Source organism: Ambystoma mexicanum, chromosome 11, assembly GCF_040938575.1.
Source record: "Ambystoma mexicanum isolate Mex_15411 chromosome 11, UKY_AmexF1_1, whole genome shotgun sequence".
In the NCBI taxonomy this organism is placed as follows: domain Eukaryota; kingdom Metazoa; phylum Chordata; class Amphibia; order Caudata; family Ambystomatidae; genus Ambystoma; species Ambystoma mexicanum.
The window spans coordinates 873,217,284-873,244,456 of NC_090934.1; the positions used below are offsets into that span (position 1 = coordinate 873,217,284).

General features: G+C 44.6%; 1 protein-coding gene across 5 annotated transcripts in view; it reads right to left on the minus strand.

Moving 5' to 3' along the window:
- Positions 1-27,173, minus strand: part of ANO9 (anoctamin 9) — a 640,562-nt gene that overhangs the window by 229,201 nt on the left and 384,188 nt on the right. The gene's annotated exons all lie outside the window — the stretch shown is intronic.

Below are 27,173 nucleotides of genomic sequence, written 5' to 3' on the forward strand. Positions count from 1 at the left end.
CCCAGGCGGGCTCTGGGAAACTTCAGTCGAGCTCACTATCTCTTTTCTACCCCCTTGTGGAGTTCTCGGTTTCTCAGAACCAGGTGGGCTAGGGGCTCAGTCAGACCTGTTTCTTGTTTTATTCTCGACTTGCCAACCAATCCCTCATGGTGGCCGTGTACCTTATCTCCAGCAGCAGGACTCAGTGCTGTCATCGGTGTATATGGTTCCTGCAGTTCTGCACCTCCACTTCCACTTTGGAATGCGCGGTCATCTTTTCAGCTTCTCCTTCTTCCATTGGGACATCGATGTCCGAGTGTCATGAATCTGGTACTTTGTGGTGCTTCTCTGTTCGCTTTCCGTCTCAGCGGCCCCTGCCAGCTTGGGGTCCCCACATTCGTCAAAGTGGCAGGTTTCATCGTGGAGCCCTCGGTCTCTGTCCACCACATCCTTGTTGTGGTTCTCTGTTCTCCAGATGAGGGACTGCCTCCCTCCTCTAGCTCTGCACAGGCCCATGTTTCCACGATATCCAGCAGAGTTTCCCCTTGTCAGTTGACTTCCTCCATGAATTAACTTTCTTCCTGGAGTAAAGACGAGAAGTAAATTGATCATCGGCCTCTTCAGCATGTAAGAATGAGTATGGGTCAGTAAACAAGCCATCCACCTTAAAGGGGCCCTATACATTGGTAAACATTTCCAATTCCCTAATAACCAATGAACATTGAAGTCTTGGAAGGGAATTTAGGTGGGATGGAGCCCTGCTTTACGCCTTCCTACCCAGTGGGATCCTGCTTGCTCCAACCGTTAGGGAGGGTATTGTGTAGCAGGCTCACCTACTTAGTGCCAAAGGCGGTGACTCCACCGTGGGGAAAAGGGACAAATTCCCAGGATTTGTCACAGTAGACAGTTCATCCTGCACTGGACCTGGTACTACGGAATCATTTGAAGGTATGAGGAGATTCCTCTTTGGCTCACTGTTTTTTTTAAAGAAAAATTATTGTTAGTGTGTTTGGTTTTACAATAAACCTTTCACATCTTGATCTACACATTTCATAAAATTAACCACATGGTTCGAACTTTAAAACTCAAAACGTATTCAAATTGCTCCATGCTTTCCCAAGACCCTAATAGAAGAAAAATATATTGAATTCTACTCAACTTACATTAAAAAAAGTGCATTCATTTCTAAAATATCACGTACAAAATTCAAAGTTGCTGTGCTTATAGAAATCTGCTTTCCGCTCAAAAGATAATTACAGATATCGATAAAATTTCTATGGCAGAATAATTCTAAAAATCTCGAAAAGTGTAAAGTGCGTTTTTGAAGAAACGCCGGACAAAACACTAGTAAGTGTTCCGGAGTTACAATGACAGGCTCCTCTTTAGAGTATCTGCAAGTTCTAGGAGTGTCAGCTAAAGTTCCACGAAAACAGGAAATCTTGTGAGTAGGAGAAAGGTTAAGTCTTAGGCGTAGAAAGTCCAGTCCCCATTGTTTATTGGGCGAACGCCTCAGATATGTATTTAGGGAACCCATGCCTTTCCCTGGAACATGGGTGAATCTAAATACCTTATAGCCAAGGCAACGATCTCTGGAGGCAATCCATTCTAACTGGAAGAATTTTGTTTGGACTAAATATGGGTACTCTCAGTTCACAAGCAGAGCTATCAATGCTGTTCGATGTAATGTGCATTGCCTCAACCCAGTTGTTGAAAACACAACATGACTGTTTGATAACCAGCTCCTGTACTTTTACAAAGAGGGAACCCACAGGAGGGAGCGACACCTTGTTAAACAAAAAGTAGCGATGCCCACTTATAGCCCTCTAAAGATTCCAGACCCAGTACGTACCGGATACACGGAACGGCAACCCCTTTGGGCAGATTCAAGGTTTCGTTCCATAGCATGTCCTCAATTGTATCCCGAAAGATCTTAGTGGTTTTACATTCAGCTCCGTAAATTAAGCTTGGTACAATTTTCCCTACTGTAATATTTTATAACTTGTCAAATAGAATATTTGCCAAATTTAGTCTCCATTTTTTCATATGAGCAACAAGAAGTAAAAGCATTTAATTGGCTGTTCTTTATGCACCACTGCTGATGTAAGATTCTGGTAGTAGTTATTGCCTAGGTATTTACATTGGGACACCTGTTCCAGCTGAGAATTATTCAAATACCACTTAAAATTACCAAGGGATTTCATTTTGGGGTTCAAAATTAATATTTTAGTTTTCTGGGCATTTATTTGTAGGTCCAGCTCATTCAAATATGTATAAAGGATGTGAATAGACCTCTCTAGTATTTAACTTGCAGCTGGCCCACTCTAGGTGGAAAAAACTCCCTTAGTTTGCAAAGCAGTCTCTAGATTAGCAGAGTATACGTTAAACAATGCTGGGGTGAGTACACACCCTTGCTGAAGACTTTTAATACTGCAACTGCCTTTGACAACATTCCATCCCCACTCAGGCATACCTGAATTTCTGTGTCTGAGTGTACCATGTCTTAGTACAGTAGCATGGAAATCTTACCGAATTACCCCCATCCTACGCAAACTACATTGGCTTCCACTCCAAGCCAGGATATTGTTCAAGACTGCATGTATCATCTACAAAGCAGTCACAAGTAGCACTCCAGTGTACCTGATGACTAAGCTCCACATATCTAGTGGCACACATTCCCCACACAGCAAATCGACCCACTATCTTGAATCACAACTCCTCTGCAAAGAGAGCACCTGCAAGCAATCCTTCTCTTGTCATGCCGCCACCCGCTGGAACCCGATCCCAGTGTTGACTTGCAATGCCCCCAAAATTCTCCAATTTTGCAAATCTCTCAAATATGACTCCTTCAACAACAGCTTACCAAGGATGCACTTACCGATGCACAAACCTGACAGTACTGTGCTACTGTCAAAAGATGGTAGCCAAAATCCTGGTGTCCCACACTCCGTACAGTGCTCCGCTGCTCTCGAGCTAGTTGCACGTTTTAATCAATAACAAAAAAATAGATACCTCAGTATGATAATTAGCAGAATTGAACATCCCATATATTTCAACTTATTCCAAAATTTGACCCTGTTCACTCTGACAAAAGCTTGCATTAAGTCTAAAAAAAGTCATATAGATAGATTGTCCAGAAACCCTAGAGTGCTCCTGAAGTTATGATAGACTGTGGGAATTCAGGGATGTGTCTAGACCTTTCGAAAACCAGATTTGTTCACGCCCTATATCTTAAAATGTTTAATCCACATCCTCAAATTATTCAGAACTACTGCTGAGATTACCTTACTTACTGCATCAAGTAAGGCTACAGCTCTGTAATTGACTGGGCAGTCTCTATCCCCATTTTAGTTTGGGCTATTAGGTGGCGCTGAAAGCGTTACCTTCCTTAAAAGTCAAAACTCTTGTCATTAAGATAAGAGCTTCAAATATGGGCTTTGAATGAAGGTCTGTAATGCTTTTCCAATGGGGATGACATTTGAGGAGGGATACACAGTTGTAATTCTTCCCATTCCCTACCCTAGGCAATGTAATCCCTACGGCTAATCCCACCCATTCCTGCCCACCTCGGAACTCTTTGATTTTGAGTGAGTTCTACCATGGAGGCAGCCAACCTGGATGACTGTCTCTAAGGAAGCTGTCTGGAAACAAGCCAGCCATCTTTGAATGGTTAATATACCATGCATCCTCCTATCCATGGGACATAAAGGCCAACACTGTAGGCTTTGCCAATGCTTGTTTAAATGTGAAATGGCGCCTGGAAACACTATTTTGTTGTATAGGCTCCTAACAAATGCTCAATAAATAAATAAATAAATAAATAGGAACCAAAATCGATGTCTTCCATGAGGCAGGGGTCTTCCTCCTTTTCAAGCTGTCCCTAAACAGTTCAAATAATATTCCAGCACAGAAAACTGGCTTGTCCCTGAAAACTAATATGGGAATCACGCCGGGCCTTGCAGCTCTTGACGGTTTGCCCTCGATATCGCTAAAAGGATATTGTCCCTGTCAAAAGTTAGTGCCCAAGAAAGATTGTCCCATAATTAAGTGCATGGTCCCAAAATTGAGTGCATGGTCTGAAGCATAAGAAATAGCATAAAGCTCCAGTAAGTGTCCACGCCAAATAAATTCCTGGATTGGATTATTTAGGGCACTGGTGTGATCATAACCCCTATTTCCAAGGAGATGACAACAATCCTTGATTTTTCTGGGGTTAAGAGCCCTCAGCATAGCTTTGATATAATATTATTTTGTGCGACTTCGGCCAATTTTTAAATAATTGTTTCAAGTGCCTTTGCTCTTTCAAGACTTAAGAGTGTTTCATCTTAGATTTGAATACTTTCTTGCTAGATCTGGTTCCCTTATCAAAGCTGTGGCACCTCTGTTGCGGGACGTCAATGGACTTCATATTAGCTCTTAGAAGGGACATGCTACGGGATTCCGCATTTTGTATACAAGGACCAGACGTTTTGGTATTGTGTAGAGGCTTCAAAATCTATGAATTAAAGGTACAAATCAGTCTACGGGTCTACTTGATGCTCGTCCCTTGGTTATTTGTACTGTGGTTGGCGTGCATTAAGGAGCGCTCTTTCAACCACATTTTAGTTTTAAAGCAAAGGCGTAGAGCAGCATGGCCACTGTTTTCCATGGGTTTTTATCTTAAATGTAGTACATTTTTCAAAGAAGTTGCTCGAGGCAAATAGGTAGTCAATCATGGAATGGCCAATGCCTCTCCTCCATGTCGAGTGGACAGGAATGTAATTCCCCAACTGATCATTTGCAGTACCCAGGCTTTCATACAGTCCACAATTAAACCACCTCTCCACTTAGCGTAAATGCTGTGGCCCGGGGATTTAAAATTAATACAATTGGAATTAAAAGTCACCATCGATTATTATGTCACCATCGTGCTCAGCATACCATAGGTCTAACACTCCCACTATATCCCGAATTAGCGTGGAAGCATTTATCGCCTAAGGATTGAGATAAATATTAATCAAGCAATCTTGCACATGTTTCCATCGTGAGAGCAGTCCGACATTGCTACTGCCAGCAGGACTTTGGAATTCATGGGAAATTGATCACAGTTCATAAGTTCATAAAAAAAGATACAATTACGGTGGTCTATAAGTCCTCCTTTCCTCACCCTCCCACCCTCCCAGAGATGGAAAAGCAAGAAACCATCCAGTAGTGGTTTATGTTGGAGCCACATTTCCTGCAAAAGAAGAAAGTCAAACTGTTCTTGAAAAATCATGTGTGCCTGACCCCTCGAATTTCAAGACATTAGATAGCAAGTAGAAGTGTGATCTCATCTGTTGACAGAACTGTCTTTAAATTGTGCATGCAGAGCAGAAGTTGGTTCAAACCAATCGTTTCTTTCCTTTCCTTGGTGCTATGTAGAGGTAGGTCTTATCACCCTCCTGCTGTGCCTGCCAGAGGCGCCCTCCACTTCTGTCTGTAGGAGCTCTTCTCACGCCTCATTATGATACAATGTCTTACTTCCTACAGAAGTGGCAGAACATGGTGGCTCAGGATGGACTTGTGGAGTAAAAATGTTATGATGTTGTCAATCTGGAGTGTAGGTGAATAAGTATAACATCCAGTCTCTTGTTGGATATAAACTCGATCTGTTTGAGGTTGCTGAAGATATGACTCGAAGCCTAAGCAGCTCCTTCAATAGGAGTAAGATGTTCTGTCTGTTTAAGGTGATGGTGTAGTCTGTTCCAAAGGGCTTTTCCAAACAAACACACACAGAGCTATCAGAAGTCACCTTTTTTATGATGCCTTTTTTTGATGACTCAGTCTTTCAAATCATTTGTCATGATATTTCCATGACTGCTCGCCTTAGTTATTTTTTTCTTCAAGTGTCTGAACGCGCTTCCCGAATATTATCATTGTCTACGTTTTGTTTATGAGCTGGGCTACCACTGCCAAACATAAGGGGGATAACTGGAGACTGGGCGGCACACTCATGGTGAAACACTGTTGATGTTTGTTCAACATTGGTGTTATCCATATATTCTGACGAGATCCCCAACAGTAAAACCTCATCAGAGTAAATTGATAGTTGGTTTAGGTTGAGAACATCTTCCCCTTGATTTTGTAGCACATCCTTAGGTAGCGTATAATGATATATCTGAGATTTTGGCTTTGCAGACTGGATTTCTACTTTTGGCCTTGGAGGGAGCAATTTATGCAAGGCAATTTCCTCTGACAAAGATACAATCTGGCCACCATTTTCCCAGTTTAGAGATTATTTATTTCTCTTTTTCTTCGATTGGTTAATGTTTGCTTTAGATAGTTCTAACAAAGAAGGCTTGAGTTTTCGCAGGAACTTCCTTGACCCATTGATATTTACTCCTGCAGGTTTTTTCTGATGTTTTGCTTTCTTTCTGGGGGTTGAGAGATTGTCCTCATCAGCCTTTGGATTTTCTTTCACAGAGACGGTTCGTGTTTCCATTGTTGTTATCACATTAACGGTAGTGTGACGAATCTATGGTTGTCATCCCTTCTCCCCTAGGGCAAGACCTTTTCCATTGGGGGCAGGGTGGTGCCTCCACAGTACAATATTCCCCTCTGGGTGGTGCACCGGGGAGGATCACATGGGAGAGGAAGCCCCTCATGGGATTAGGAACGACCATCACCTGAGAACGCAGTATACTACCACAGTGTTAGACCCTCCTGTATTTCCCCAACCCAAACACTCCTTCCATCTGTCCAACCAGGGCCAGTGTCCTTTTCTGTAAGGTTACCAACCTAGTGGGTCAAACCTGACCAGTGGGCTTGAAAATACAGATTGCTTTCCATATTGCTCCAATACAAGTACTATGAAGAAGATGATGACTAGCAGTATGAAGATCACTCCAGAGAACTGGAGTGAACGGTCTAGTCTCTTACAGTTTTTGATTGGCCAAAGGAAATACAAAATAGCAGAGGGAAGCCAATCTGGAGAGATCCATCCTCCATCGTGGACACCTGAGAGATGCTGACCCGGTGAACAGGAGCCTATAGCAGGAGACGCCGTGTATGGAGGCAAACGGGAGCATGAAGGTAGTCCATTGAGAAGGAGCTACCCTGTATGCTGCCCGAACAGCCCTGAGGTTGTCCCGAAGTCTGGCAAGCAGCCAGAAAGCAAGAATGCAGCTCGGGTGGGAGGGAGCAGCGATTGGTGGAGCAGCCGCCAATGAGAAGGAAAAACTGAATGTGGCAAGAGAAGAATGGTCTGGCCCAGGGAAAAGAATTGACCGGCAGAGGCACTGCCGATGCGAGAGAACACCCGAATGCTGCCAGAGCCTGACAGCAGAGCACTGGTGCCCGGAAGGCACGAACCACACAAACAGGTACGCATGCAGACTGATAAGTGCTTGAGTTCCGGGAGGACCAGGGGAGGAACTGCAGAGTACAAGATAACGGGGTCTGGGACCCCAGGAACACGAGTGAAAGGAATAACCACTTGTATGCTTGTCAGGAGAGTAAACCAAGCAGGCAAGAGATATCATTGAGAGTCTGGGACCCGCATCCATATGAGAGCAAGAGAATCAGATGGTCTGGAATCCTGAAAGAAACATAGATAGTACAGAAGGAAACATGTGCTTGGCAGGAGAGTAAACCAAGCTATTGTGACAGCGCATTGTGAGTCTGGGCCCCGCAACCATATGAGAACCAGAGAAAAAGATGGTCTGGGACCCTTAAAGCGAAAGAGACAGATTAGAAGGAAGTATACTCTTGGCAGGAGAGTATGCCAAGCTGGTATAATACAAAGGAAAGCACATAAAGAGGAGACAAGTTGCTGAAGTAGAACCAGAAAGAATCCAGCGGAAAGGAGCCGAACGCCCTGAACATTGAACTTATACATTGTGAAAAACGAACATTTCTTTTATTGCTTTGACCACCTGAGGCATTGGGAACTGTTCAGTTGAAAGGAACTTTCAGTACCACTTTAGGTTTTGGAAAACAACATCATTGCACATTAGATTTAAGTTACTAGTGTTAAGGTCAGAAGTAGGGGTTTTGGAGGCGACACTGACTATTTCTTTGGTATCCCAACGTTTTCCATAGATTTCTTTGAGGCAGGGAAACCTCTCAGATTTAGAGACAGAGAGGCATTTTTCCCCAACACCTTTCCTGGTTAATAAAAGTTGATAACCAAAACTATGCCACCTTTGTGTCTGAGCCTTACTTCTGCACCTTTACAGTAGATAGTGATCTATTTATTTGCAGGTCAGCGCTGTTACATGGTGGAAGCAAGTCTGTAGTAGCTGGATTTGGAAAACTTGAGATACCTTCTCTCGAGGTGACAGAACAGAGACGTATGTAACTCGGTGGCACAAATATAGCCCTGCAGAAAACATAGCTTCACTCTTATTGAGGACAAAACAGTCTTTTGGTCTTTAAACTCTGTGTGTATATTTTCATATAACTTAATGAGAGAGTTTAATACAAAGTTTAACTCAAGCAATGGACGATGATTCATCTCCGGCAAAGGATCTGAAGGATCCATGTTCCCTTTCCATAGCAGCCATCGGGAGCGGACGCGCTGGGAACACAAGTGTTCCCAGCGCGTCCGCTCCCGAAAAAGGATTTAAAAAAAAAGGTAAGTGGGGTTGCGAGGGCGGGAGTGGGACGGGGGAAAAAGAAAAAAAAAAAAAAAGTACCTGCGTCCCTGGCGGGGGACGAGGGAAGCCCCCAGCCATGTGGAGGCGCAGAGCGGGGATGGCCCCGCTCCGAGTCTCCACACGGCTGGAGGCTTCCCTCGTCCCCCGCCGGGGACGCATGATCAAGAAGGTAAGTTGGGGGGCGGGTGGGAGGGAGGGAGGGAAGGGAAGTGAAAAATCAAATTAAAAAAAAAGACTTACCCAAGTCCCCGGCGGGGGGCAAAGGCAGCCTCTCAGCAGCAGGGAGGCTCGGAGCGGCATGGCCCCGCTTCAAGCCTCCTCATTGGCTGAGGGGCTGCCACGCCCCCCACCAGGGACAAAGGCTGTGGAATCCTGACGGAGGGATTCCCGGCCGGGTAGGGACCTGGCGAGAGCCAATCAGAATGCTTGTTGCATTCTGATTGTCTCTCGCCGGGGTACTAATCTTGTTTAGATCGGTGTAGTCCTTGAGATTAACCAAGGTGGCCTGCAAGCCTCGCAGGGGTAGATCGAAGATGACAATATCGTCTGCATAGCCTAGACACTTGATCGCTACAGTACCTAATTTTGGTGGAATCGAAGCTGAATTATGCACGGCCTTATCCAAGTCGGCAAGATAAAGGTTAAAAAGTATGGGAGCCAAATTGCAACCCCGTTTTAAAACTCTGGATGTAGGGAGCCATGAGGTAGTGTTGCCGTGTTGGTCACCGTTCACCATAAACAGACTAGCTTCAGCCATCAATTGACTCCACCTTTGACCATGTTTAGTTTTATTCAATCGGATCTTTGATGCCACATGTGCAGAGATTGACGTAGAGAGTGATGGAATGCTATCTTCGGAATGTCAAAAGTTGGGGATTGGTGCATTCAAGTCACCACATACCAAGATTGAGCTACATTTGTTCAGTAGATAGAGTGATTCTTCCAATTACCTTATCACTACGTGATGGCTAGTGGTGTACAGGGGTAAGTAGATGTTAATAACATAGAACTCAGAGGCAGAGGCATGGTACTGATCTTGTGATAGAATGATTTTCCCAATCAGAATATTGGGTAAAGAGAATTGAATTTCCTCCACTCCAATTGGGCTTCTTACTCCCAGTGTCAAGCCCCTTTATTGGCGTCCTCTTAGGTCCTGTATCGTGGGGCGATTGATTAATTGCCAGCCATCCACAATTAGAAGGTTTGTTAACCAGGTTTCCTGTAAGGCTATTATGCACAACTAATCTATTTGATCTAGTAGTCCGTCCTCGTGAAATAGATGCAATGAGCAACGCATGTTCCCGTTTAACAGGACAAACTGGCGTATAGGCCCTGGGGTCTGAGTGCAAATCCCCCCGGTTGGCCATCATGTTAGCCAGCCAGGACCAGTGAGCGCCTTCTAGAGTGTCTTCCCCTCTGTGACCACTAGCATCTGCAGACGGATTGCATAGCAGAAGAGGAGAAATCCTATCTTGCTCAGTTGCAGAAACAATGGTATTAAGATGGCAGCCAGAGAAGAGATTAGTTGATGTGGCAGTTTAAGCATGTGTGGAAGTTACTCTGTTTTCCTGCATAGTCGGCCCACGCGAGAATGGGTCTCCTGTTGCAATCATCGAGCATTCATACCCGAGTTTGTAGGTAGAGTAGCAATGATCCAAGACATATGATAGTGTAGTCTCTGTGGTGAAGTACACTATTGAAGTGGCCTTACTGACGTCCTCATATATGTCAACGAAAGCAATGTCACTTCTAACATTGTGAAATAGTTCCAGCAAACAGGACCGATTCAGATGGAAGTTCTGTTTGTGACCAAAGACACTCTCGATCCTCATTGCTTTCACAGTACCCTCATCAACCAGAGGTTTAGGACAGGTGTTGTCAACATTCCCCCTAACACTTTGTCCTAGCATTGAAGTTGGTGCGACTTCAATATCAGTGGTGTCTTTCCCTAGGTTTAGAGCTTCATTGTGGGGACAATCCTTTTCAGTAATAAGCTGGCATGGTTGTTGGACTGTCAGTGGTTCTTCAGCCACATACTGCTGTTGGCAACCCATTGTGTCACCCGTGCTTATTGTATTGATTTCATCACCCACTGCAGGTGGGATGTGAGACACACAATTGGGGGCGGCAGTACTTAGCCCATTTTGTGGTAGATTGGGAGTCAGCGTGTTGGTGTTAGCCTCCGGAGCAAGGTTGATTTCACCAGGTTTCATAGCAGGATTGACAGCCTCCACTAAAGTGAAGCATGACATCTTTTTATTGATTCTTTTTGTTTTATTGGAGAGATGTTCGTACTTTGAGTCTTGCCTCCCCACTTTTTTCTTTTTACCTTGATACCATGCATTCTGATCAATGCCCAGGCCTTTCGTTACAAGTGTGGGAGTAGGAGCAGGTGTAGTAGGGGGGGGATCATATGCTTCCAGTTGCAGAGGGATTACTGCATAAATCATGCATTGAGACAAATGGAGATTTGGTAGAGGCCACACTGGAGAAATCAAATAGACTTGCAGTAGGAAAGAGAAAGTGGGTACAACTCACTTTATAGACGTTCTCCCCAAGTTGCTGAAGCACTCGCTGAGAGGAGATGAAGTGGTGTTAGAGTGCAACCGTGAACCGAATAACCAATACATTGATGCAACTGCATTAGCCCCGACACTCTGTGAATGCTACGCGCTCCCAGTTCTTTTATACGCGACAGGTAGGCTCGCGTGAAAAAGGTTCCTCCTCTTCAATGAAACAGAACAAGCAACTCAATGCTCGCTTCAGGTTGCAAAACAAAGCACCTTACTGCAGACACAGCCTTGTAACTGTGTTAGCCCCGACACTCTGCTGACACTCTGTGCGAGCACTACACGCACCCAGCACGTTTGTATGTGACAGCTGGGCTCACGTGACAAAGGCTCCTCTTCTCCTCCTCTTCAATGAAACAGAACAGGGATCTGGATGTTCGCTTCACCTTACTGAAGACACAGCCTTGTAACTGTGTTAGCCCTGACACTCTGCTGACACTCTGCTCACTCTAGTCTTTGTGATGTCTCTTTTTTTCTTTTTAAAAAGCCTGAAGTAGCACTTATTGTGCACTAGTGCTAGTCTTGGACTCATGCTTTTGCCTCCTGTTTTTACGGTGCAAATCTGGACCAGGAGAAGAGGCTCTATCTGGCAGAAAATGTGGAATCATGTAGGCAGGTGAGCTGGCATTTGATGGTCACTGATCATTACCAAACTAACAGAGCCGTAAAACGAGATCCTGTAATGAAGGATTTGTAGTGGTCACACCATGTAGATTGATTGGCCTAGCAGGCACCTGTATGTCTGAGAATCAGGAACCAACAACCTCAGGAACCCCATGAACTGGGGGTGCACCTATCTGCCCAATACCTACAGAAACTCCAGCCACCCGCAGTGAACCAGGTGCACAAACCACCTTACCAACATCCAACAATCAAGTGTAAATTCCACCATCGTCTGCAGTACTGGACCCCTTCCGCCCCTTTTTAAGGATGGCTTCTAAGGGACCATGGCCCTATTCCTGTACAGAAGTGACAAGACTGCACCAGATATAGATTGCCCAGGCATGTGATGCAGCCTCTGTGTGAGTTTGAGAATCCAACAATGGACGAGTGAACCGGATATACACTGTAAAGCTCGTGAAATGCAGGGCGTGTCTGTGAAACTGAAAGTAACTATTGTAAAAAAAATTCAAATGACATTTAGATTTTTAAAAAATCAATTTAAATTAGTTTTTAGGAATAGTTTCTCTCTGTTAAAAAGCAACAAGAGGGACTGAATATTAGTCACAAAATGCCCCTAGATTGATGAAACAGAAAAGATGTGAAGGGGAGTCCACTGATCAAACTGCAAGGTGGGAAAACAGCAACAGGTGCTTGGGCTGCTGCTTATATAGGGTAGCATATGACCAGGTTAGGAAAAGGCAGGGATCGAAACGCAGGAATTCCAAATCCCAGAATCCACAGCTGCATTGCGCTGCATCATTAGACCGGTTTCCTGGCCTGCTGATGGAGCATGTTTTCCAACAAGTTGGGAGAACATCTAGACATGTGCGTTCCCCGGAATCTAAGTACCGACGATCAAGTCTGGTTCAATCCTTTATGTCCTTACAAAGAACTTGAGCTGTGCTTAGCACTCTTAGCAGACATAATAGCCCAATCTCTCCTAATTTTTTAAACAGCACCTGGTGCAGGTGAGGAAAATCAGTTGCCTTCAAACCCAGGGTGAGCCGAGCATCCCACACCTCTGGCGCCATTTCCTCACCCACGTTGCTACCCCGCCCTGAATCTCCCTGCTCTATCCCTGACCCAAACCATCCAGCCACCCGCGTACCCTCCCACATACCAGACAGCCCGCCTCCTGAATCCATCCTTCCCAGCCTCCTCCATTTATGTTATGTTATGTTATGTTGACTTATACTGTGCAGTGTTACCACTTCCGGGACAGTCTCCGGGTGCTCGCCTGGCTCTGCAAGACAAGAGGGCATGGCAGTTAGTGAGATTAGAAATATGGGATAGGTTCAGAACCATGAGAAACTGGCATCTGCGTGAGTTTTCTTGCATATGGGTTGATAGTGTGAGAAATCAGAAGGCACTCTCACAGCAACTCTCCAGGGAACTTTTGCTCAGGTGGCCTGGGAAGGGTCATAGCTTTTGGATCCCGACCCTGGTGGTGGACAAATGAGGGAGGATCACCTGGGTGGAGGGCCCTTGGGGATTGGGGAGAGTGTGCTGGGAGGCGGGACATGGTATCGTCCCTTCCTTAATACAGATTGACCCTTCCTTCCCTCAGCCTTCATGGGCTATGTCCACTCCTGCCCCATATTTCACTGTAAATGCCCACCAAGTACTGAGAAGAGTAAACAGCAACTAGGACCAATGCACACTTCCTAATACAAACACCACTCTTGTACTGAGACGAAGAAGAGAGGTGTAAGAGCATGCAGTACTGAAGGCCAGGCATGTCCCATTAATTGGGTTCATTAAAGGCGAATCATCGACTCATGCCTGAGGCCCCTTAATAGGGATTAGGAGTATAAAGGGAGGAAAGGCAAACCAGTTGAGGGAGGAGAACCGTCATGTTGCAGCAGATTAGGAAGTCTAAAGATCGGAAAGGATCCCAGAGGACCTGCAGTACCCGGAAAGAACGGGTCGTGTGGCGTTTGCAGGACCAGGAACCTTCAAAGTGGAAGCTGCTTCCCGAAGTGGTGAGCGGGAGGAGCAGGAATCGCCGCTGGGGAGACGTGAAGAGGCGATGAGTTTCAGAGGACACAGGAAAACTGGAGTGCTCCCATGGGACTGCATGCAAGGGTCCTAAGTGAAAACCTAGTTTTCACCGAACCGAAGAAAAAAAATAGATGGATTTAGAATGACTGCTCTTTGACCACACAGAGCGGTCATTCTAAATCGAGCTGTCAGGTGAGAGAGAGAGTGTGAGATAGAGTGTGAGAGAGATAGAGTGTGAGAGAGATAGAGTGTGAGAGAGATAGAGTGTGAGAGAGATAGAGTGTGAGAGAGAGAGAGTGTGTGAGTGTGAGTGTGAGTGTGAGAGTGAGAGTGAGAGTGAGAGTGAGAGAGTGAGAGTGAGAGTGAGAGTGAGAGTGAGAGTGTGAGAGTGAGAGTGTGTGTGTGTGTGTGTGTGTGTTTTTTTTGAAGCATGTTTGTGGTTGGTTTTGTGGGGGAATGTCATATTGCTGCATTTAATAGCCAACACAAAAGCCGCTGAATAACAATCTATCTTTTTGTGTTCAGTCTTTTAAATGCTGTAATATCACATAGAACCCATGCAAGTAGTGTTCCATGAGCACAAGTGAATACAAATGATATTGAATGATGAACTGAATGGAAATTGTGATTTGAGTGAAAGGGCATCATATTGAATAACGAACTGAATGGAAACTGGTATTCGATTAATAACAAGTGATATTGAATACTAAAAGAACATTTGTAAGTTAAATCAACATAGTGGATGTCAAATTGTACATCAGCAACATTGTGAATAGAACTAAAGCCTGTAGCAAATTGATCAAACACTTAAGTATTCAAACTACAAATGTGAGGAAGATTTATGAACTGGTGGCAAAGCAAAGTCTGATGCAGAAAAGGGTTAAACTTGCCAAAAAGAAAGCCTAGTGTGGAAAACCCATAGCCCAAAGCAGATGAGCCTGTGAGGGGCCAAACCAATCTAAGGGGGTGATTTATAGTTGTGTGACCTCTAATGGGTGGACCATGAGATCTGATAACTACGCCTAGACCAATGAGCTCTCTACTGTGAAGATCACAGACATCCTGAATCAAGCCAAGCAGAAGGATAGGATTCCTGGTTGCATGACCTGTGATGGGTGGACCGTGTGGTCTGATAACTGCGCCTAGACCACGGAGCCCTAAATGATGACAAGCAAAGGACACTGTGAACTAGCTGGCAAAGCAAGCCAGAAGGCAGATCAAGTGAACCTGTTTTCTTTTATTGAACATTGAGCAAGTGACATTAGTACTACATCATCTTTTTGTGCAAACTGTACCATATTGAACTTGAGGAAGGGATCCTCAAGGCCTGGTTGAACATTGGCAACACAAACAGCTATTGAAACTGTATTTAGCCTAAAATAGAAAACCCAAGAAGGACTTAAGCTGAGAGCAGTTGAGACTTTACTTTTGAACATTAATTTTTTGTTAAGAAACCCCACACCATGTTTATTTCTAGACGTGAGGGCAAGCATAGGTTTTGACACAGACAGATTTTTTATTTGGCTTACAGACACAGACGTCCCTTCGTTTTCTTTAGGCAGAGGAAATCCCTACCTTAGGTATATTGCAAGTTGGGCCTTACACCATCCTGACATTTTAATAAAGTTCTTTGGAACTTGGGTTCTGTTGTCTGTGTGGTCTCTCTTGATACCATGCACGTCTCACAGTAGAAAGACCTGGTTTGTTGTAGCCGTAAGGGTAAGACTCAGTGCCTCAGCCATTTGTTGTGTTTATGTTCGCTGTGTTTATCATGTGTGGTTAGCTGGTTGTATAATCGAGCACACTGGCTTGTTGTATCCGTAGGGGTGCCCAGTGTCGATGTAGTGTGGTTTATGCTGGATACATTCAGATGGCGTGTGTTTTTAGTGCATTGGTATCTGTTGATTGGTTAGTGTTTTTGGTTGTATGAACGGTTTTGTACCGTCTGGACATTAGGTCCAAAGTCTGTTTATTGTTTGCAAGTGTAAGGTGGTTTGGTGTGTCTTTGTGTAATTGGCTAGCACACAGTTGTGTATCATGTTTGTCGATTATGTAGGAGGAGCTGGAGAAGGGTGGAGTTATTAGTACATTGGCTACTTACAAAATTCCTCCAAGTGTGATCTCAGAGCTCGTCCTGCTGCAAACTCAGTGGTACCTTCCTAGTCCCTGGTTCCCTAACAAGTGGTGCGTTTCTTTTGCAGTTTTGTCTAGCGTGAGGCAAGGCTATTCATTCCAGGTCTATCTAAGGGTGACGTGTGGTTAGGAGGGGAGGAGAGGGGAGGGTAGGGGTGTTTCTTTCGGTCATTGGATGGGCTGCTTTTTTCCCATTGTGCTGGTTATTGGCAGTTGAATAGCCATGATTTTAGTAATTTCCTGAAGGTGAGGTGGTCTTCTGTGGTTATAATTTCCTTTGACATTCTGTTCCATAGGTTTGCAATTAGGTGTGAGACTGCAGTTCCTCTGAACTTCCTTTTTTGTAGTGTTTGGTCCGAATTTGGAGGTCATTGCTTGATTTTAGTTCTCTTCCTGGTTGATAGTGGCTGATCTTAGTCTGGAGGAATTCAGCTCTTTGTCTACGTAGAGATTTGTGGGCAATGGAGAGGGCCTTAATGAGTTTTTTAATGAGCAGACAATGTAGGCTTCTCAGGGCTGGTGTGATGCGGCCTTTGGTATTTGATCTCAGGACTATCCTTGCTGCAGTGTTCTGGATACAATTATGTTTTTTGGTGAGCCTTTCAGGTATTCCAAGGTAGAGGCCGTTTGCATAGTCGATTCTTGACAATATCAGAGATGTAATTCTAAGGGTTCTATGTGGAAAGGAGAGGTGTGGGAGCATACCCCCTGACTAGTGTCAAGAGGTAGAAGCACTTCTTTGTGGTAATGTTGACTTGTGGTTCCAGAGATAGGGCCTCATTACACGGTAGGTGGTAAGGGTTTACCGGTACTGGTATTTTACCGGTACCGGTAAACCCTTACCACCTTACTACGAGGTCCCTTTGCGGGTTGGAGAATTTAACGCCTGCTTTTTGCAGGCGTTAAAAACCAACCCACAAAGGGACCAGGGACCTAATTACAGTACCGCAATTTGCGATGCCGTAATTAGCACCTTCCCCATTCCCATTATGCCCTATGGGGCAAAAATGGGAATGGGGAAGGGCAATGGGGGAAGGGGGAATTACCGCCCCACCAACCTTGGAATAGGGAGGTATTTCCCCTTTCCACCAAGGCGGTGCCGGTATTTTACCGGCATGGACCAAGGTGCTGATAGCACCTTGGTCCACCGCCGTCCGTGTAATGAGGCCCATAGTCTGCTGTCCATAGGAATTCCTAGGTTGTTTATCACATTTGAAGTCTGCGGTTCGGTTCCCATGTCTGGCGCGTCGGTTCTCTGGCCCCCTGGGGGTGAGATAATTATTTCCATTTTGGACAGGTACAGTTTGAGGTTGTTTGTTGTCATCCACCTGTATATGTCTGACAGACAATTGTTGAGGGCATTGTTTGGTTCTTGGGTCCTGGTTATTTTCACAATCAGTCATGTGCTGTCTGCGTAGTTGTAGGCGGTCAGTCCGTGGGTTCAAACGATTTTCATCAAGTGGGAGATGTAGACATTGAAAAGGACGGGAGACTGAGCCTTGTGGCACTCCGCAGGAGATCGTTTTGGTGTTAGAGATGAACAGTGGTAGGTAGGTTCTTTTGGTTTGATTTGTGAGGAAGGGTTTAGGCCATTTTAAGACAGTGCCTTTTATACCGCATTCTAATAGTCTTTTTTTTTAATGTTGTGTGGCTGATTGTATCGAAAGCCTCTGAGATGTCCAGTAGTATGAAGGTGCATTGGGTGCCCTTGTCTGCATTTATTTTTAGGTAATCCCATATGGCTAGGATTCATGATTCCGTTCCTCTAATCGGTCTGAAGCCAACTTGCGAGTGGTCAAGTATTCCATTAATTCTACGTAGTTAAGTAGGGTTTTGGAAATGTGGTTATCCAGTACCTTCGGTGCGTGGGGCAGATAGGATATGGGTCTTGTGAAGGCATCATGAAGTGAACACAGGCAACAGGTTCAAGTTTGATTCACAAACAAGCTTTATTAAACAAAAGTTGGGATGGAGTAAGGCGTAATTTGCCCTATGCTAAAGTGGGCTTTCCCTACCTAAAGAAAGCCAAGGATAGTCTGTGTCAGGAAGTCCAAATCAAATGTCTGCCTGTGCCCCAAACCTATATTTGTCCTCACAATTAACTATATACAAAGTGTAGGGATGTCCGCATCAAAATAAATAGTCTTCAAAATGGGGTTCTGAGCTTCATTCAGCTCTTGGCTTGTAATCAGCTTCCCCTTCCCTAAGTTCAAAATAGTTCACAGGGTACTGGGGTTTTCCCCAACAGTTCAACGCCTCCTGTTTTCTAAAAATAATACAGTTCCTAAGGACGCTTGCCAGCTCTTTTGATATTGATTCTTTTCACTAATTCATTTAGGCAGCTCAATATCCTGATTTCAAAAGCACATAAAAAATTGTTGCAAAACAAACTTCTCAACAGATACTTTCAATGGCTTCTTTATACAGGGTGTGTACTGGTGAATGGGAGCACTAGAACTGCGGGACTGACGCGCTTCCAAATTAGTTTGGTGTGCGTCCTGCGGCGCGTGACCTGATCTCATAGGGACAGTGCCCCACTGTCCCTTTTAATCGCATTAGAAGTGTGGTTTTGAAATTGGTGTCCCTGAACCAATGTTTACGTGAAATTGCCAGTATTTATTTGGAATTGCCAATTCCAAATAAACACTGGCAATTTCAAATAAACACTGGTTCATGCACACCAAATTAGATTTCGCAGACTATTACTTAGAGAATGAGCTCTTGATATCAGTTCAATGTCTAGCGCAACTGTGCTAGGTCTGGAAACCACACCTCTAATTCTTTATAAAGGGCCCTTGATCTAGGTGCAGCTGTCAGACCACATGATCCACCCATTACAGGTCACACAACCGATACCACTTTCTTGTCTGCTTTCATTCCATGCCACTTCCATGCAAGGGCCACTCCGTCTAGCCACAGTTGTTGGGTGACACGGTCCACCCATTACAGGTAATGCAACCGGTAACCTTTGTTGACTGCTTTTCCATCAACACCAATCCCCGGTTTCTTCTTAGCAGTGGAACCTGCTTCATTCACATGTGTCCCACTCTCCTGACGGTGTACGGTAGTTTGGTTGGCCACCATGCCCTTGTTATATTTACGTATGTTCTCTTGGCTCTTGCCAATGCTTGCTTCCTCTTAGCATACAGTTCCTTGAACTCTTGGGTCTGGCAAATGCTAGATTTCTCATATCTTACCTCTCTTTATGTTCCTTTGGCTATACTAGCACTTGTTTCTCAGGTAATACAGTTCCTTGTATTGTGGCTATTGCCATTGCTTGGTTTCTCATAACCTGCATATACCCATTTGTGTTCTCATGGCTTTTGTAGCACTTGTTTCCTCATACCATACCCTTCTAGGTGTTTTATTGACTTTGCCGATACTTGGGTTTCAAAAAAGACTGTTCATAGTACCCTTTAATTTCCCAATCTTTCTCTCACTCAGGAATGCTCAAAAGTTGTGTTTGCTCTGCTCAGCATTCAAAAGTGTTTATAAGGACTTTTCAGTTTGTTTATTATTCAAAAGTACTTGTAATTGCTCTATGCGATATTTGAAAGCACTTGTAAACATTATCATTCAGTTCAGCATTCAAAAGCATGCTCATCACATATTCACCTGCAGCCTGGTGTCTTCCACACTCGCCGGTCGGAGTTTACGGCATTGCGGGGCATCTGCCACCACAGGTCTCTGATTTCCTGTGTGTTGCCTCGTCTACCTCTCCCAGTGCTCTTCGTGGCATGGCTCCCTAGCGATGCTCCACCTTCAGGACAGGATTTATGTGACCGCTTCACTCTGTTATGCCGGTCTCCCTCTCACGGACTGCTCCTGGCTTCCAGCACAGCTTGGCTTGGCTTCCTGCTGCATAAACTCTTCATCTCCACACTGGTCTCGGGTGCTCCTCTTGCCACACCACTGACCTGGAGTTGCTTTCCCAGCTGCTACCTCGACCTTCACAACTGACTCGGCCTCCACAGCCAACTCCGTTCACCTCTTCATTCCAGCTTTTAAAGTTCCCGCCTCCATGAGTATTCCAAAATGGACTAGACTGCTCACCATTAAAGCAGTACTCCAGATTTACTCATGTTGTCCTCCTCCTTGTCTCAGTACTTGGTTGGGGTCTATATGTGTCAGTATTATTAAAATGAGGACGTGTTCTAGATATTCTCTTCTTCATCCCAGTACCCAAGAAAGGGTTGACAAAAGCCTATAAAAGGCTTGAGGGATGTAAAGTTTGTTGTGAAAACGAAATGGGTGAATACCATGTCTCACCTAAGGATCTCCTCTCCCCACTCTGCAAGTCTGCTTCTACCCGGTGATCCTCCCTCGCATATCCACCCCCAGGGTCGGGATCCAAAAAGCGATGGCCTTTCCCTTACCACCCGAGCTGAGGTTACAGGTGAAAGTGTGGACACCCTCGGGTTCCTCACAGTCTGTAGTTGCTGGTATCTTCTGCACTTTCAGTTTCCTTTTTTATCAATGGTTTTATGTATGCCGATTTGAAGAACTCTTGTACTATTCCTGAGTTTAAGGATAGGTTCATTTGGTGTTGGAAGTGCAACGCAGGGGCGCTGTGGCTTAAGATTTCTTTGTAGATGTCCAAGGGACAAGGGTCTCCTGGAGATCCTGCAACGTTGGTGTCCTTTATTAGTGTGGAGGAGGTTTCTTTGTCTATTGGTTCAAAGTGGGCAAGTCTTGCTGTGGTTCGAGTATCGCCAGTTATCCACGATTCAGTGGTTGTGTATATATTTGCGCGGTTTGTGTCAATGGTCCGTTGGATTGTTTCAATTTTTGATCTAAAGTGGTTGAGGATGTTGTCACAAAGAGCTTGTGTTGGGATGGCCCCTATGTTGCAGGATGAGGTTTTTTTAAATTTCTTTGATGATTCTGAAAAGTTATTTTTGTGAGTTGGTTGCCGATTGGATTCTTGTAGCATACTATACATTTTTTGTTTTGAGGACTGTCGATTTGCATGATCTGAGTTGTCTTTGGTGCTTTATTTTGTCCAGTTGATTGTAAAGTTTCCTCCGTATTTTTTCCAGTTCACGGTTTGATTTTTTTAAGTTCTCCCAGCTCTTCCGTGAATCTCCTTGCTGCCAGCTTTTTTACTGGGGCTTTGCAAGGTTTTGTTGGTGCAAGTTGTTCTAGGGCCTCAGTGATCAATAAATTAAGTAGATTTTGCGCTGAGTCTGGGGTCATCCTGTTCAGCTCGGCGTTGTAAAGTTGTCGGTTCCAGCAGATCTGTTAGGAACTCCAAGTCAAGACTCTTCCAGTTTCTTTTCCTTGTTTCATGTAGTATTGTATTTCTGGGTTGCAAGTGGGTTTGGAGTATGATGTAGAATGGTATTAGGTAGTGATCTCTCCATACCATTGGGGTTGTTCGGGCGAATGCACAGAGTCCTTCTGTGCAAAAGATTGTGTCCAAGGTGTGTCTGGCGTTGTGGGTAATCCATTTAGTATTTGCTTGAAGTGGAGCATATTCAGGAGTGCGTAGAGTGAGTTACCTGAATCATGCCTGCCAGGCAAATGGAGAAGGGACAACTGCTGGTTTCCTTCTATTTTCTGTCCAGTGGCCATTTTCTTGTGTAGTCCTTTTTTTTTTAAAGAAACAGCTACCATGCCATTTCTCAACTTAAAAAGATATAGGAGTGCCCCAGGGTGCAATAGCAATAATACTCGGTGCAGGGGTCCATTGTTATAACTTGGGCCTCTGGGCATTCACAGCTGGTGAAGCACAATTATTGCTTAAATATTACTATAAAAGGGAATAAAGCCAATCACCTTTTGTCAGGGACTGTACAATTAATCAAGGTGTGCAAATAAAATCAGCTGGAATTACACCTTCCCCAATTTATGAATTCAGACAAGCGATGTTTAATTACAGGGCATTAGACAGGGCATCAGACATTTGATAATAGGGGGGTCAACATTATGGTAAAAGTTGTCCAGCCAGAGCAAGTCTCCAATCATGTTTCTCTCTTTAGGCTGAGTAAAAACATCTGAACGTATTAACTGGTCTAATATAAAATGTGCATCAGTTAAATTCGGATTTGTCCACAAAATACACACATTCATTTTTGCTATGTTCTACCCTTGAAAAAACAGAAGACAAGCAAGTCCCTCCCCAAAGTACTAAATCTACAAAGCGGCACCCCTCAGGAGGGCGCTTCTAGTGGATTAGACTAAAACCCAGAGGGGGGAGCAACAAAGTAGGGAGGCCCACCTCAGAAAAAGGCATTATTTCATGTTGATGATTTGCTCATGATGAAAGACCCACCCACAACTCATTTTGCAGCATTCAGAGAGGTACAAGGGTTTGCCAATATCTCAGGATTCACAGTCAATTACATCAAGTTAAGGGGAGTGAACAACATGTCCTGAAGCACAGATTGGAACTGAAATTGTCCTGCACGAAGAATGCCTTGCTTATGTATCAAAATGGCAAATCATAAGACCAACTCTATAAAAATAACATCCCTGTATTTGTTCCATTTCCTGGTCAGATGGTGGGGCGCAAAAGATGGATAGGGCTGCCCTGGATTGAAGTATCATCTCAGTTACACTAAACATATGCTACCCCACAGCAGCTGTGATAAACTGAAGGGTATTCTCACTCCTATTCCCCATGGGTCCTCTGCACAGGTGGCCCGGGAAAGGCCATCGCTTTTGGATCCTGGACCTGTGGGTGGACAAGCGAGGGAGGATCACTTGGATGGTGGGCCTTTGGGGACTAGAAGTGGGATGCCCTTGGGAGAGACATGGTATCCCCCTTTTCCTGCTAACAACCAACCCAACCCTTCCTCCACCTTAAAGGTTTTATTGTGAGTCAACTTCCATGAATTCCTCATATATGATCAGTACTGGGATGAGGAAGAGGTAACTGGGAGCAATGAAGGCTAGGTGTGTTTACCATTCTTGTACTGGGATGAGGAAGAGACCTGCTAAGAGTTGTATAGGTCAGACATGTTCCCTTAGGGACGGTCAGGCTGGGCTGATGACACATTCAAACCTGCAGCCTGTTAAAGGGCTGCAGGTGTATGAAAGGAGGCCCAATCAAATGCAAGGTGGTGAAGGCAAGGCAGTGGCGGAGCAAGAGGCCAAGAGAAGCAGCAGGGAGCTGTACATGTGCAGCACGCTGACAATTCAGGGACGTGTGGCCCAGGAGCTGGGGCCCTGTGGAACTGAACAAACGTTGGAAATAGAGCCGTGCAGAAAGGCTGTCCCTTTTTCTGGTGTTCGGAGTGCTCGTTCTCCTGGGAACGGAAGCTAACACAGGAGTGCCCGAGAAGCAGGAGTTGGAGCCCTGAGGTGGAGAATAGAAGGCTGAACGATCTGTGCTGTGGGGAAACCCAAAGAAGCAACTTGTGAGTTTATGTGAAAGAGGAAACCCGGGATGCAAATGTTTGAACCTACTCAGAGGATTACTTTCTATCACAGTGGTCGTGCGTATGATAAAACACGTTTCGAAGGTCTCCGATCTGAATCCTAGTTAACTACTGAATAAAAGGCAATCTACAAAGACATGGAACAAGATAAACTGAATCAAAGCTTTAACAAATATCTTCACAATTATTGAAGTTCGAACCGAATGAAGGTATTAAACAAATATATCTTTATTGAATACCGAATTGAAGGAAAATATACCAAATAAACAGAACTATTGCCTGTGAAGTTTACACGTGAATGGAACTTTAAAACTCAAATAAGACCACCACGTGCCAAGTCCAGAAATGAATGAAACTTGAATACAAGGAAACCTATATGTGTTGAACCTACAAGTGAAAATTAAATTAATCGAATGCATAACAAACTTTAAAGTGAATAAAACTTCAACAATACAAGTGAACCCAATATATGTTCAATTCCAGAGTAAATGGAACTTTGAATGTGAACTTTACCAGTGGACCAAAGAAAGACATATTAAACTTCAGAGTGGCAGAAATTGTGAATAATATATTTGGAAAGCTAAATGAACTGTAACTCTCAGTCAAGATACTTTTGTACCAAGATCAATCATGTCCAGAGAGCGCAAGTGTGGCACAGAACTTTAAGAAAACTGGTAAAGTCTATTCAGACATTGAGAGTGAATCTTGGGGAAGGGAACCCTGAGGTTTAACCTACTTATTGAGTTGAGGCCGGAATCTCAAGATACTTTTGTGTTTGGAACTGTGTTATTTGGAACTTGCCGAAGGGAATCCCGAGTATTGGTTCAAGCGATTTTCATCCTGAATTTAAGGCAATCCTGAGACTTTTGTTGGAACTGTTTTATACCTGGAAAAGGGAGCTGAAACAAAGCTGTAAACTGGACAGAGCTCCGAACTTTGGGCATAAGACTGTTTTGTTGGTTGCTGACATCCATACACATTGGGCCTCATTACGACCCTGGCGGAAGACCGTGGTGCTATTAGCACCATGGTCCATGCCGGTAAGTTACCGACTCCGCCATGGAGAAAGGGGGAATTACCACTGCATTACAAGGTTGGCGGGCGGTAATTCCCCCTTCCTCCATGGCCCTTCCGCATTCCCATTTTTGCCCCATAGGGCTGAATGGGACTGGGGAAGGCGCTAAGTACGGTGCCGCAAATTGCAGCACCGTAATTATCACCAAGGTCCCTTTGCGGGTCCCTACTTTAACGGCTGGTCTACACCAGCCGTTAAGGTCGGGTCCCGCAAAGGGACCTCGTAATTAGGGCGCTAATAGGTTAACGGCGCTGCAGCCTTTTACGGCGCCGTTAACCCATTAGCGCCTGGGTCGTAATGAGGCCCATTGTATAGATAAGTAGTGAGGGAAAGTATAGGTTTTGGGCATAGACAGATTTTGAAGTTGAACTCTTTGGGCCTCATTCCGAGTTGGGCAGTAAGGGTTTACGGGCACTGGTAAGGATGCCAGTAAACCCTTACCGCCCAATTCTGAGTTCCCTTAGCGGGACCCGCAAAGGACATGTGGTCTGACCTCATGTCCTTTGCGGGTCCCGCTAAGGGACCAGGGCGCTAATAACGGGCCCTCTATTTGCGGGCCCGTAGTTAGCGCCTTCCCCATTCCCATTGAGCCCTATGGGGGGCTCAAATGGGAATGGGGAATGGTCTACAGAATGGGGATTTACCGGGTCCTCCAAGGTCGGAATGACCTTGTAAGTCCCCATTCTGTCAGACCGGACCCGGGTTTGGAGGCAGCCATGGCGCCAATAGCACCATGGCTACCTCCAAACTCAGAATGAGGCACTTTGACTCAGACTTTCCTTAGTTTTGGTTTGGTAGGGAAATCCCACCATAGTATAGGGCAAGATGGGCCTTTTTTCCATCCTGATTTTTAAGTTGATTAAGTTTGTTTCTAATTCAGAATATGTTATCTGTGTCTTACTCCAAGATGCCCTCACACGGCCCAAATTGTGTCTGTTTTTGAGTACCTTTTTAGAAATCGATGGGGGAGGTCCTTTTTATGAATTTTAAGAGTCTTCTATGGACTCACCCATAATTTATTTGGTTGCAGGTCATTGCATATCTTTATAATGTCCCATTTAGCACATGGCAGGAAACCAGGAGGGTTTTTTCCTTGGTTAGAGGTGGCTATCACCCCTTTTGTGTTGCTCTAGTCACCCGAGTGGGACGGGTATGCCCAGACATGGGCCTTGTGCCTGCTGGGCCTAGAGACCCAAGCTACTCCTCACTGAATAGGCCCGATGAGGCCAAAACATGTTTGGGGGTGCTTGTAGTCTCGTGCATAAGGGGTGTGACCAAACAGTTCAGACTGGACTACCCCTTTTGGGGTGGGATCAAGTCTGATTTGCATATGGTATTTCCGCTTTTGTAATGACTTGGCAGGTGAAGGACGGTGGTCTGGAGGGTTGCCCAGAGCAATGTCAGAGGTTAAGATTGATTCTAAACCTTCCAGCCATCACCCCTTTTGGTTTTTGCCTGAAGCACTGAGGCCAGTTGCATATTGAACAAGGTAATCCTCTGAGTATTGAGCAATGCAACAAAGTCTTTTTGATTCAGGTATACAAACATTTGATTTACTGCCAATTGCGTCACTGGGTGTCACATCAATTAATCAAGAGAAGTGTTTTGATACAACAAACTCAGTTAAGTTTTTGGCCTTCGCAGAGGACTAAAGGATCCTTCGCTGTGGACTAAAGGTTTTACGTCTCCCAGATGGAGAAATTACCGAGCTTAGATATTTCTATTTGACCAAACGCGAAGAGGAGATTGGAATTGCAACCACTGAAGATTCTTAGGTTACTATACGGCCCCATGGACCTAAGTCGCCAACCTTCAACGGACAAAAGAAAATATACCTTCAAGATATTCCTCATGTCCTACCATGCCCCAGCCAGAATAAACAAGATTGATCGTTACTATTCCCCGCCTTGTTGTGGAGGTTGTACGGTTCAGAGCATCATGCTGCTTGCTAAGGAATTTAAATCGTTTGGAAGGAAGTGTTAGCTCAAATTAAGAATCTAAGACTAAAGGGGAGTAATGGGAGACACAGATGAAAAGGCAACATATTACCTGAGGGGTGGAGTGGGGTTTACAAGAAGCAGGCTACTCACACAGCTACTTGTATCTGCACACATTAAAATAGCACCGTTTTGATTATTGCCAGACCTGACACCCTGCACATTGGAGTCTGCTGATCTTGTTTGTGACAAATGTGCATGACAGAAATGATAGGCTCTATTCTTACAAACAAATATCAGTAACACTTGAAGATGTCAGAGCTATTTATAGAATATGTAAGGGATGGAGCAATAATTACACACAGCCACAAACTCCCAGGGGTGTTCTGTTGGAGTTGGCATAAGTGCAAAGTATGGAGGCTGCCTTAATTAGGAGTTGGGGATGATCTTGAAAGGGAGTTCTTCCCGAGTAAGGGGCAACATCTGTATTATCGATTACTCGTAATATAATCATTTTTACTATGAAATTATGTATCCACTTTTAGATGCAATAAAATGTAATGACTTACTTGTCCACATGTTCTTACTCTTGTTCTCTTTCAAACCTGTCTTACTGAACATTAAGTTTATAAAAAGAAAATGTAGGGAAGTTTGCTTTACGAGAAGTTTCTTTAATACAATGTATCAACCCTCTTAAACATCTGGAATGCAGAACACTGCTGCAGTTTCATGGCGCATCTACAGTCCCCTTCCACCGCCATCCACCCATTCTTCGGGACAGCATAGTCTTAGGCACGCTACTATTGCAGGGTACAAGCCAT